Raw genomic sequence first — 14,050 nt, 5'->3', positions numbered from 1 at the left:
AACTGCCAGGCCTTTCCCATAACTCCACACAGATCAAAGTCTCTGGGTTACCTTTTCCTGTGACCTCAGACCCCTGACCAGTCAGCTGTTTCTTTTCATGGTGTCGGTTGGTCTGGGCTGCGTCAGGGTCCCGGTTTGCAGCTGAAGGACTTGACCTTACATTGGCTGTTGGCTGAGTCAAATAATAAAACCAAATAGCCAACTGGTCAACCCACAACCTTCTTCAGGTGATGACTTCCTCTAACCTGACGGGGAAACGTCAGTGATTTCCCCGGTGTAAAGAAGGAGAAAGAGGGAAAGTGAAAATATTTAGCACACAAAGCACTGAGTAAATGCTGGACTTTAAATGTGCTCATAATAAAATCACTTAGCATGCAGCCGTTCCTACCATGCTTGCTCCAGGCTCCCTGTGTATCTAGTGCAATCCTTACAACCCCGCCTCTAGGAAGCAATTTCTGCATCAGGCTGACCCTGTTTCCTCATATTTTTTTAAATTGAAGTATAATTGACATCCTATTAGTTTCAGGTGTACACCATAGTGATTCGATATTTATATATATTCAGAATGACCACCATGGTCACTGTACAATATTATTGACTATATTCCCTGGGCTGCACATTACATCCCCATGACTTATTTGTTTTACAACAGGAAGTTTGTACCTCTTATCCCCTTCATCTATTTCACCCTCCCTCCTATCCCTGTTCTGGTAACCACCAGTTTGTTTCCTATGTCTGTGAGTCTGTTTCTGTTTTGTTTTGTTTGTTCATATTTTTGAAGTCAGGATAAGAGGACAGATCTTTCCTCACAAAGCAATTGTGGGTCCTTGTGATGGTTAATATTATGTGTTGACTTGGCTAGACCAGCTGTTGGTCAAACACCAGTCTAGATGTCCCTGTGGAGGTGTTTCATACATTTGGTTGGTTAACATTTAAATCAGTTGACTGTAAATAAAGCAGATTACTCTCCATAATGTGGGTGGACCTCATCCAAACAGTTGAAGTTTCCTGGAGAGGAAGGAATTCTGCCTCAGGACTGCAATGTAGAAATCCTGCCCAAGTTTCTAGCCTGTCGGCCTGCCCTCTGGATTTCAGACATGCCAGTCCCCCAATTCTGTGAGCCAATGTCTCCTATTGGCTGTATTTCTCTGGAGAACCCTAACGGAGACGTGGTGGTCTCGGGGTGCCCAGCACCATGCGGGTTTGGCTGTGCGTGGGGGCCCACATGGCTCTGCTGAGGCCTGAGGATGAGTGGCTGTGGCTGCCAGGCCAAGGGCTCACTGCTTTCCCTGCAGAGGACAAAGAGAGTAGCTAGCCGCTGGAAAGTGGATGCGAGTCCAAGGGCACACCAAGCTTCCACTTTGTTGCTGGTTTAGCAGAAAAGAGTTCTCAGGGGCTGGCCTAGTGGCACAGTGGTTAAGTACGCACATTCTGCTTCTTGGCGGCCCAGGGTTCACCGGTTCAGATCCTGGGTGTGGACGTGGCACCACTTGGCATGCCATGCTGTGGTAGGCGTCCCACATATAAAGTAGAGGAAGATGGGCATGGATGTTAGCTCAGGGCCAGGCTTCCTCAGCAAAAAGAGGAGGATTGCAGTAGTTAGTTCAGGGCTAATCCTCAAAAAAAAAAAAAAACAAACAAACAAACAAAAGAGTTCTCAGCATCCCCGAGGCAGCACTGGGTAAAATGCAGAGCAGTTCAGCGATGAACTGGTGGTCCATGGGGAAGATGACAAACTGACTGCTCTCCGGGGCCACGTCTGCCGTTCTACCCTCCCTCCCACCCTGCCCAGGCTGCAGCCCAGGTTGTCTGGTGCCACCAGGGGTACTGGCTCAGACAAGGTGAGAAAGGTGCTCCAGTCTCATGAGGAAATGAATAGGTTGCACATCTTTATTTGGGTGGGTATTGCTTTGCAACAAAGCAGGGCCCAGGCCCTCTCCTCGTGCCAGCAGCTGTCCTTGGACCAGGTGCCACGTTGCCATGAGTTCTGAGAAAGGAGCCCACCCCCACCTACCTCGGACCTCGGTGGGCACTGCCACTGCACTTCCAGCCCTGAGGCATGCTTCCCTGCAGAGCAGCGCTGGTCCTAGTCCTCCCGCTGTGAACTCGGCAACTCAGAAGGCCCCGTGCTCAGAAGGGAGAAACTTGGTTCAAGGCTCTGCTCTCGTCAACTGGAAATCCTTAATAATTTTTGAACAAGGGCTCACATTTTAACCGTGCACTGGGCCCCCCCAGGGGGAAGTCTCTTTGCCCCTCCTTCCTCTGCTCCCCCTCCAACTCGTCCCTCCTTCTTTATCTCAAAGGAGAGGAGAGTGGACGGTTCATGTTTTCTTTTTTTTCCTCCTGCCCAGGGCACAGAAGAATTTAAGAAAGAAATTATGTAGTAGGTAGCTTGTCACAGTGTAGGTTAAATAAAGAAGTTTTAGACCTGGGTGGGACAAAGGGGAAATAGCGTTATTATATTAATCCGAGTCTGCTGAACATCAGGTACTATTCTTGGGTTTTTAAAATGACACGATCTCTTTTAATTGTACTTCCCTCAGGACCTTGACGATGTAGGTATTCTCTATTCTCATTTACAGATGAGGAAACTGAGGCCCAGGATTGGGAGGCCCAGGGTTGCAAGGCGACTGTCAGGTTAGGTCCGGGTCTTTCTGTTTGGAAAAGTCTGGTCAGTTCCCCTCTGACAGGCCACGGATGAAGGGTTTCGGAGACGACATCTCTCTTCTTGCTCAGGCTAGTTTATGGACCTGGTGTTTTCACCTCGTCATCCTTTTCAAGGAGTGAAACCGGTTTAATGACTCTGTAGAGGGTCAAGACCCTGGATGTCTTAGTCTGACTTCACAGAGAGAACCTGAGAGGAACAATAGCACAGTGACATTTCTAGATGTGCCATCTTCTGGGTATCAAGACAGTGGAAGTTTATCCTGTGAACTCCGGTTAATGAGCTGTCCTAACCTGCGAGTGCGTCTGGAGATTCAGTTCTTTCCTGGGAGACATCATGATGTTAGAGGAGACGAGAACCCAAAGCCAGACCTCAGGCTGGCTGTGCTCTGGCCGAGGATGGCCCCACTAGTCCCCCCCTCTCCCAGCTGCACCTCCGCCATTGGGCAAATGGGAGAGTGAGAGAGAATTTTCAGAAAAAGGTTAAATCGTGACTCTCCCGGACATGAAAATAAACACTTAAAGATTTTATCTTAATGTTCTCATGGGTTGAGGGAGAATCGAAAAAAATCCCACGCTTATCTGGATTGCTGAGGGATGTTGAAATAAATGCATGTCGGATGGAGAGGCAACTGATTTTTCACGGAGGGAGTAGCGAGGAGAGGTTTATTAAAATCTCTGCCGGGTGGGCGGGCTATGTGTGCCATCAGTTACCTAGAGCAGATCACCTGGGTGGGTGTGCTGCAGACAATGTGTGGTTCTCTATGGAAACACATTTTTTTCCTACAGAAGAAAACCCATCTACTGTTCAGGTGAGAAATGTGGCTGAGAGAGAACAGGACTTTGCATTTAGACAAGCGACTTGGGTTTCTTTTTTTTTTCGAAAGGATGTCGCTGAGCTAACATCTGTTCCAATCTTCCTCTATTTTATGTGGGGTGCTGCCACAGTGTAGCTTGACGAGCAGTGCTAGGTCTGTGTCCAGGATCTGAACCTGTGAACCCCAGGCCGCTGAAGCGGAGTGCACAACTTAATCACTATGCCACCGGGCTGGCCCCAAGTGGCTCCAATTTTTAACTCTTCTTGCCACTGACCAGTGGTGAGACCTTGGGCAAGTGGCTCCCTCTCTCTGAGCCCCAGTGACCTCCTGCGGAAAGTGGGGGTTCGTGGAGCAGCAGGTGGCACGGAGCTGACTCTCAATCAGTAGGAGCTGTTGGCTTTGGCGTTGCTGATTATTTTTCTGCTGCATGTTAAGACACATTTATTGAGTAATGGACAGAAGCCACATCCTGGGCTAGCTTTTCTTTTTCTTTTTTCATTGTGGTAAAATATACGTAACATAATATTTGTCATTTCAATCATTTGTACCTCTACAAATCAGTGGTATTAGATACTTTTGCAGTGCTGTGTACCATCACCACTACCTATACCCAAAGCTTTTTCATCATCCCCAACGTCAACTCTGCACCCATTAAATAATAATTCTCCTTCCTCGTCTCCCCGGCTGTTGGTGACCTCTAACTTACTTCCTGTCTCCACGAATGTGCCTATTCCAGTACCTCATATAACTGAAATTGCACAACATTTGTCCTTTTTGTTCAGCTTATTTCACATTGTTTTAAAAATCTCTTCATGTAATAGCATATATCAACATCTCATTCCTTTAGGGCTGAATAATGGTCTATTGACTGTTCATACCACATTTGTTTATCCATTCATCTATTGATGGACACTTGGGTGGTTTCCACCTAATTTCCTATTGTGAATAATGCTTCTATGAACATGGCTATGCAAATATCTGTTCCAGTCCCTGCTTTCAGTGTTTTTGGGTCTATATTGAGGAGTGGAATTGCTACGTCATATGGTAGTTCTATGTTTAACTTTTTGAGGAACCACGTTGGTATTATTTTTATCTATATGCAGGAATGTACTTTGAGAACCAAGGGGCAGTTAGGGTGACCTTTCTTGGCAGCGTGTTTGCTGTGCACATCTGCTCACACCTGACCCCTTCCAGAGTGGGCGAGGCCACTTAGCATGAATAAAGCCTTAACACATCCCTAGAAAAGAGAGTTTGACAGATCCAATTCTAGTATGTCACAGTAAGATCAGCAACAAAACAGCGCTCTTGTGGCTGCTGTTTCCAAGCTGAACTTGGACCTCTGGGGAGGCTGGAAGCTGCAGCCTTCACTGTTGACTGTCACCCAGGCTGTTAAAAGCAAAAGCTCATGGGAAAACATAGTTGTTGCAGGCTTTATTACTGTCTATTAAATCGTCACGTTAATCTATAGCTATGTCTCAGAGTTGATTGGGAACTCAGATTAAATCCAGTGTTGGCGAGCTGCCTCCATGGGGCAGGTAACAAGATGAGTTGGCAAATGCACTTTCTGAAAGTGGTAGATGGTCCTATGAAGCAAAAAGCTGGTAGCTGACATGATGGTAAATATACAACAGTGAGGATCCTGGGTTACTTGAAACATTTTCTGGAGAAATCGTTATAAATCTTCATGAAAGATGCCACATAGTGTAAGTTGTCCCTCTAATGATCCGTTATGCCCACACCATTCTGGGAAATGTATTTTATATGTTGAGAGGAACATACATGGTAGAGTAAATAGTGTTAAAGAAAAAGTTGTTCATGGTGCTTGTTAAATCGGTAAGGCAGACTTTATTCAGCACTATTGTGATCCGTGTAAGGACCACTGCAATGGGACTTTGCAGTAGAGGAGCGAGATTGCACTCACCTCTGAATGTGACGAAGAAAAGTGGGGATTTATAGCCAAGGAGCAGGGTCGGGGAGGGGTTGATAGACAGAAAATTACTAAGAGGGTGTATTACTCAGGATTCTCCAGAGAAACAGAACCAATAGGATATACATATAGGGATATATAGGGGAGGTTTATGATAGGAATTGGCTTGTGCAGTTATGGAGGCCCACTGTCTGCCGTCTGCAAGCTGGAAAGCTGATGGTGTCACTCAGTCTGCGTCCGAAGCTCTGAGAACCAGGAGCTCTGAGGTCCGAGGGCAGGAGAAGATGGCTGCCCCAGCTCAACGAGAGAGGGACTTCACGCTTCCTTCACCTTTTTGTTCTATTGGGCCCGCGATGAGCAGGGTGATGCCTGGCCATGTTGGTGACGGTGGATATTCTTTACTCAGTCCGCTCACTCAAATACTAATGTCTTCCAGAAACACCTTCACAGATGCGCCCAGAAATAATGTTTTACCAGCTATCTGGGCATCCCTTAGCCCAGTCAAGTTGACACATAAAATTAACCATCATAGAGAGTAGTCTTGCTAAAGGAGCCCAACAGGATTCTTGCTGATGGCAGGCCAGGGTGATGAGACATCACCTGGAGAATGGCGGGGCATGAGGAATTTGGTCAGATATTCAAGATGATCAGATATTGAAGGTGGCAGGTTCTGGTTAAACTGATTTGATAGGATTCTTGCTAAAACTGGGCTCTTAAGGACATGCCCAAGGATGGGGCTCAGAGGAGCCTGTCTAGAGTTTGGCAAAAGACAGAGTCTTTGCTGATGGTAATCACTTATAGTGTTAGTGGCATCATTTTCCAACAAGTTTACCTACTGGGTGCTATTTGTTGACTAATAAGCTGTTACCTCATGACAAGTTTTTCACTGACCTTTTCTAATGGCCCAAGTAGAAGAGCCTTACATCAAGAAAGACTGAATTTGCTCAGGGGAAGTTGACGCAGCGTGAGTCAAGTGGAAACCTTGCATTTGCAGGCTGCAGTTTGCTTGCTTCAAGGTTTAAGTCACCAGGCTGTCACCCATCTGTCCCTCAGGAAGCACTGGGGACTTGACACTTTCTTCTGGAAGTTCTGGGGTCTAGCCTGGCCAAGACCCACAGTCAGCCTCCTGACTCCTGCCTGGAACACTTTACATAATGAGAGGTCACCCAGGAAGCGGGAACCCACGCAGACCCCCGGATGGGAGAGAGCTGGGGTAGATGCAGCTAAGGGCACGGAGAGAACAACGCAGCTTCAAAAGAGACAGGTGGGGAGGACTTGACAGAGACCAAGTTGTGGGAACCAAGGGCTGCTGACAAACCAGGTCTGAGGGGTGGCTGATGGGGGCCTCCATGCTGGCCCAGGGCCTCCCCTGTAGGAACCAGAGCTGAGCAAATTGATAAAGGGAAGGCAAAGCTTCCTCAGGTTTCAGATTTTACAATGATCTAAAGGCTTGTGATCTTAATTTAATGGAAATTAAAGTCAAAGCATAGGCTCTTAAACCCTGTATTATAATAATTGCTTCTGGAGATCTGGAAGTACTATTCCTTTTGAAAAACACCTATGTGGTGACTGTATTGCTCTCCTGGATTTTTCCCCCACATCCCTAAGCAGAGATCTTCATAGGTCAAGCTTGACTGGACCATGAGGAAGCAAGAGTCTCTTCCAAGAGACTCTGCTGGTCATTGGTTTCTAAGGAACTTCCAACACCACTACTGTTTGGGAAATTTACAAACTTAAACCAGTCTACCCCAGAACTGGTTAGAACTTTTCATCTGTGAAATTGAAATTGAACTTGGGACCTTCTGTGGATGACCTAATTAACAGTTGTATCCAAAAAGCTTGGTGTGGACTTGGAGGAAGGTTATCAGGGCATTTGCGTGAGAAAAAAATCTGGATATTTCAGTCTGAGACTAGCTCAATGCAAAAACTCTTAAAAGAAATGTAGCTTTAGCTCACATCCCCAGAACTCTAGTGTAGGTAGAAACTTCACATTTTAAGTGGACGCAGATTGCAGTGGTGAGAGATAAGGCATTAGAGTAGAGGAGGAAAGTTGGAAGAGGCAGATACAACACCGCGGGATGCCAACTGTCTTCAATCTGAAGGGATTTCAAGTAAAAGAGAGGAGGGAGCATATTATGATATTTTTTCAGGTTCTAAAGGAAGAAGAGGATGGCATCCAGCAGCTTTTGGCTCCGGGTAGAATTTTGCATAACAGAAAGGAGTGTTCTTTTCCTCTTATCCATTCCTTTCTCCTTCCCTTTGTCAGGGATCTTTGGCAAACAAAGCAAAGGAAGAAAGAGCTCATTAGCTTAATAATACATCAAAGTTCTCCATCCAGAGCTCAATACTTTTAGCAAAAAAAGAAGATGTTTGTCTTGAAGACTTATTTCTCTTTGAAGAATCTGAATGAAATATGTAACATCTTTTCCAGAGATTCTGTCAAAGGAACTAGGAGTGGTTCCCTGAACCTCAGGAATAGAGGGGAAACCCTAAATGCTCCTCCGTGATTGATAAGCAATCTGACTGATAAGTAATCTGATGGGAAAAACCCAGGCATCATCTCTGCTCTCTGTATTTGCACAGCGTACTGTAAATGCCTCTCTTCCTGGCAATGGATTGTACTTACACACTCTCCCAGAGGCTATGGCTTGACAAGGGGATTAAATTTATGATCAACAGTGCATTAAACAACGGAAAGCCCCTGTCATGAATTGGTAAGCTGCCCATCTGTGGAGTGTTTAGCAAGTGTTGGATGATTACGTGACAATGATTCTGTAGAATGGATTCCTCCATGAGGTGCAGAATTGGACCTGATGACATGTAAGCATATTTGTGATTCTGATTGGACTTTGTGAGTTTGTGAGTATTCCCAGAGAGGACAGACTCTTATGGGCCTAGTTTTGTTTACACTTTGAAGGGTGGCACAAAATGCCACCCCAAAATGTGCCTTTGTTACCAGCAAGAAGGCCTGTTGCCTGATGTGCATAAGAAGCCAAAACAACAGCCCTGACTTTTGAGAAAGGAAAAGACTTTATTGCCAGGTCAACTGGCAAGGAGACAGGAGGCAAGGTTCTCAAATCCATCTCCCTGATCCAGGGTTTGGGGTGAAATTTTAGAGGTTGGAGGGAACCAGCTGGTACCTGGCAGAGTGGGTTTCGACTGGAGGGCTTTAGACGTTTATGGCAAGGTGCAGACAGGGCTTTAACACCAGATCTTCCCAGACAATGGACCCCTCACTTCTGAGGATAGTCTGGCTTTCGAGTTCCGGTCGCGTCCAGTTCTTTGGTTCTGTGGTGGGGGAAGGATCTTTGGTTCTGGGTGTTATTTCAGGTCAAAATTTTCTTCTCCGCGTGTGCTCCAGCTACACGACTTGCAGTTTTGGCTTGCTGCCCCTGCAAGGCCACTTTAACTTTCTGTTGATAAGATGGGGTCAATTTAAACTAGTCCAGTGGTTACACCTCTTTGGCATAAGGATTATTTTGAGCTAATTATTTTGAGAAGCAGCAGGCACAAGAGAAGCTCTGAAAACAGAGAGGAAATTCCTCTTTTGTAAGGCAAATTCGCATTGATAAAGGAACTCTCCATTTGTTAGGGTGTCTCCCTCTGTATCAGGAAGAGAAGGAAGACTAAATCATAAGAGATTCTTATCAATGGAGAAGGCATTTAAGTCTGTGTAACAACCTTATCCCTGTTTACTGGGCTTTGCCTGGTCACCCCCATAACTGGCCTGCCCCACACCCTTCTCTCTTTTGTCTGTAGCTGAAGATGGTATTCAAGCCCGAACTCTAAATCACCTCTGGGAGTTCCTTGATTTTCCCCGGGTCTCTCCCATGTATACATGAGGTATATGTGTTAATAAACTGTTTGGTTTTCTCTTGTTAATCTGTCTTTCCCTACAGGAGGCCCAGCCAGGAACTTAAAAAGGCAGAGGGAAAATTATTTCTTCTTCTTCTACATCTCATTATTTATAAAATATGAGCTTAACTTTTAATACATAAAATTAAATTACAATGCATGTTATAGTGGGAAAAAAATCCCCTCACATAGGGTATATGACAAAAAGTTCTCTCTCTCTTCACCCCAGCTCTGTGGTCCTCTAGTCCTCTCTCCAGAGGTAGGACATGAGGTTTTCTGAGGACCTGTCTGGGAATATTACCTGCAGAGTCTTGCCTATAAGTGCAAAGAAATCTTTTAAACGCAAATGAGAACATGCAGTATAGCATATAATACCTAATTTTTCTTTTGCTTTACTAGCATAAGATTTTTAAAGAAATATATGATGAAACACTTCCTCATAGTAGATGAAATTATGAGGCCTTTATAGACCAGAGAATTTAATTTACTTGTAACGATGACAGTTTATAGAAAACAAAATAACTGCGTATGTTCCTATTGTCGACGAAAATAATCCATATCCAATCTATAAATGAAAATTTGGGTGAGTTTATTCTGAGCTTAAATCTGAGGATTATAACCCAGGAGAGTCTTTCCACAAAGGAACAGAGCACTCCAAAGAGGTGGTGGGGTATACAGGGTCGTTATATACCCTCAAAGAGGATGTTTCACATATGATTGGAATGTCCCTTTTACAATAGTCGCGAGATTACTCTGTCGGCACAGCGATTGATGGAAATAGCAGGTAGGTCTTCTGTCTCGGTGAACACAGCAGGGTGGCAGTCTGTTGTCTCCAGCTGGGTGGTCACAGGTGAGCTGGGAGGTGAGTGCAGCAATCAGTTCCTAGCCTAAGGAAAAATGCTAATGTCGGGGGGAAGTTGCATCTTTATCTCAAGGGCCTTTGTTCTGGCCATAGGAAATGTCTAAGCAGATATGCAATGCGTGCTCAATAGCCAGTCAGGCCCTTTTGGAGGGAAAAAAAGAAGTCAGGCCGAATTAGGTTTATACCAAACGGCTTCCTCATATACTCCAATATATCCTATTGCTTGCCATTTTTATTTGTCACTATTGATGTTTTGCTAAGTCAGGTTTGAGACAGCAAAACTCTGTAGCCGTTTATAAAGCCACATATAAATTATTGTGCCAAACAACAGCTCTTAGAGGTCCTTAACAGATTTACAGACAGATTTTACCTGTCTGGTAGAACAAAGTGGGAAATCGCACACACAGAGCCTGATTTCTGCTGGGCCTTGTGCTTCTTCTTCACCTGGATAGTGTAGGGGAGGAAGACATTTCCTCTTCCCAAATGGGGGTTCGTCTGGCAGGAGAACGAATTAAATTCACATGAGACAGAATAGCAAGAGAAAATTAAACAAAGCTTTATGAGGAACCATGGCCCGGGGCCTCTCTTCCGGAAGGAAGAAAGGGCACCGAAGAAGTGGGGTGTACATAGTGGTTATATCCCCCCAAACAGGGTGTTTCACATGTGATTGAAATGTCCCTCCCACAATAGTCACAAGATTGCCCTGTCGGCCCAGTGCTTGATGGACACAGCAGGTAGTGGTCTGCTATCTCGGTGGGCGTAGCCAGAGGCAAGTTTATTGTCTTGAGCCGGGTGGTCACAGGTGAGTGCAGCAATCAGTTCCTAGCCTAAGGAAAGATGCTTAATCCTTAAAGAAATGCCAATGTTGGGAGGGGGAGGGAAGTCAGTTACAGGAGGTTACCAGACAAGCACAATAAAATGCAGATTTTAAATCATTGCCTTTGGTATTGATTAAGAGTTTCTAGAGAGAAGGTCATCTCCTTTCTTCTTCCTGGTACAGAGAGGGAGGCACCTTTACAGATAGAGATTTACCTTACAAATGTAAATGTGTCTTAACAAAGGGTAAGTTCCATTCCTCAGAGCCTCCTTCCCTGTCCCAGTTTATCAAAAGCAATCAGCCTCAAATAATCCTGATGCCAAAGAGACATATCTTGGGGTGGCCAATTCTAGGTCCCCACAATAGTCAGACGGGCACATTTTATCTTTTATTCTGAGTCCCTTTTTGGAAATGGGACTGCGTTATTATTATTTCTGCTTGGGGCAAAGGGTGAGACCTCCAGGGGCTCTAAGTGTGAGGGGCCCTGTTCTTCTTCACTTTGCCAGGGACTTTGTGGGTTGGTCCAGAGAGAAGGAGGATGACGGAGGGAGGAGGGAGAGAGAGAGGTGGGAGCGGGATGGTGAGATGGCCATGGGTCATTCACTCTCTGTTTCACCTCTCTTGCTGACCCTCCATAATCTTAAATTTAGTTACTGAACCAAATGAAAATCTTGGGCGGGAAAGAATTTGGGGGAAGCAGGGAGGGGATCTGGGCTGCAAGTCTGATTTTGCATCAGGCGGATCCCAAGTCGGGTGGAGGGGGAGGGACAAGGAGCCCTGGGACCCTCTGTCCACTGCTGTAGACCTTCCTCATGCTGTAACGGGGAGGACAGAGGCCAAATGAAGGCCACGTGATGGGCAGGGAGGCACTGACACGTGTCTCTATACGGGAGCGCCGTGGATTTCCCACGTGGACACGGTGCTCACAGAAGTTTGGTGACTTGCGCAGGACTCCAGGAGATAGTCTGCTTTCTTCACAAAGGGAGAAGACTTGGGTTCAAGAAAGACAGCCACATCACCTATAAAGTGGGAAGCTGGGGCTGGCCTGGTGGCTCAGTGGTTAAGTGCGCACATTCTGCTTCCGCAGCCCGGGGTTCGCGGGTTCGGATCCCAGGTGCAGACATGGCACCGCTTGGCACGTCATGCTGTAGTAGGCATGCCACCTATAAAGTAGAGGAAGATGGGCACAGATGTTAGCTCAGGGCCAGTCTTCTTCAGCAAAATGTGGAGGATTGGCAGGAGTTAGCTCAGGGCTAACCTTCCTCAAAAAACATAAAAACTAAAAAAAGTGGGAAGCTGCTTCTACTGCTGCTGCTACCTGAGAACCAAAATGTGTGTAAATGTGCCTGCAAATGCTCAAAACCATGTTTTTAATGATAATGTCATCTTTCCCCCAATAAGCTTTATTTGACTTTGAGTGAGCTACTAAATTTTTTGTATTTGAGATTTTTTCTCCAGAAATCATTTACATATATATGTGTGTGTTTATATGTTTTTATCATACATTATACTGATATAAAGAATGTGGAATATACAATGTATGAATAATAATAAAATATGCAATAGTCTTTATTGTCAATTTCATTTAGCCAGTTGATTCTCACAGAACGTTTTCACAGATTTTTGCTGAAATCTTGGCCATCCTATGGTTGCAGTGCACCCTAACTTGACAAATGGAGTTGCATCCCAATCTGCTAACTTTTTCTTAATAAGATTAGTATTGTTAAATCTGATATGAGATCTAGTGGTAAATGATGTCTAATCCTGAATTATATTGATTAAACTGAAACCTCTTTTGTCTTCAGCATCACATATATTGCAAGTCCGCTCAATATCAATAACATGAGCTATTTCATTGCTAAATCAGATAACAGTCTTCAAATACTGGAAGAATATTTTCTCAAGTTTTTTATGCTATTCATGATATAACAGCTATAGACATGACATACTTTTAAGTTTAATCTGTATTATTAACATTTTCCCTATCATTTTCTTAAGGCTAGATAATCAACAATACAATAAATCAAGTCTCAATTATAGTGTTTGTCAATTTCCATGGTGTAACAACTCCCACCTTATTGCATTACAAGGTACCAACATTATGTCCCTAAGCATATGGGTGGATTTGGGATGAGATGGCACAGCAGCATATTTACATCATACAGATTCAGTAGCTGTAAATAACTTCAAGAGCATAAAAGTAGTAAAATGTAAACTGTGGAGTAATGAGTTTCGAGTTTTTGTCAAAGTGAATTTACATGTTTACTTGAGGATTTTTTCTGGTAGAGTTGCAAAATGTTTCTGTCTAGTGGGAGCACTCACACCGAAGGTTAGAGTTGATGGCCCTATGGGACATTAACCAGTTTTACGTCTAACCCAGCAATCCTGGCCTTCCGAAAGCTCTTTGAAGTAATCACGGTACTTTATGGGTTCTCTCCTTCATTAACGAATTGAGTACCATCCTTGACACACGTGCTTGTTCTATATATTCAGGAGAGGCATGGTTTTACCTTTTTGATTGAAAGTTATATTTTAGCAACATGCTTTGGAGTTCAGAAATTTTCAAATTTTAGAAAGGTAAGGTGGTGCATACACAGTATGTACAGCGAGGTCTGGGGCAGCACTTCATAACCAAATATGGGCAGCAAACCACACAACACTCATGTGAAGGGAACAGATAGAGACTGTACGGCCTCATGTTATTTTTGGTCGGTGTTACTGGCTGGCAAAGGGGTTGCTACAAATTTATTGTTAAAAAATTGATTTTCCATGATATTTGAATTTCAGAATTTTGGTTAATAAATTGGACACCTGTAAATAAAATGTGCTGCTAACAGTGCTTGGCACATGGTCAGCACCTACTTTCTGACAACTCTCCAATACCAACAGGGTGTCCTACAATTCAGTTCAGTTCTGCCACTAACTACCCGGAGTTATGTCAGATCCCGCAAGGTAAAGGGCAAGGTCTTGTCTTGACAACACTGCTCTTACTTCAGATGCCAGCTGCAAATGGGCTCCCCAGGCTGCCCACGCTTCAAATTTGGGGCTTCCCACAGCCCTCTCAGGTTTGATAATTTAGACTCACAAAACTCACGAGAATGCTATAC

The sequence above is a fragment of the Equus asinus genome, chromosome 1 (assembly GCF_041296235.1).
Source record: "Equus asinus isolate D_3611 breed Donkey chromosome 1, EquAss-T2T_v2, whole genome shotgun sequence".
Taxonomy (NCBI): domain Eukaryota; kingdom Metazoa; phylum Chordata; class Mammalia; order Perissodactyla; family Equidae; genus Equus; species Equus asinus.
Note: the sequence above shows the minus strand (reverse complement) of the source record.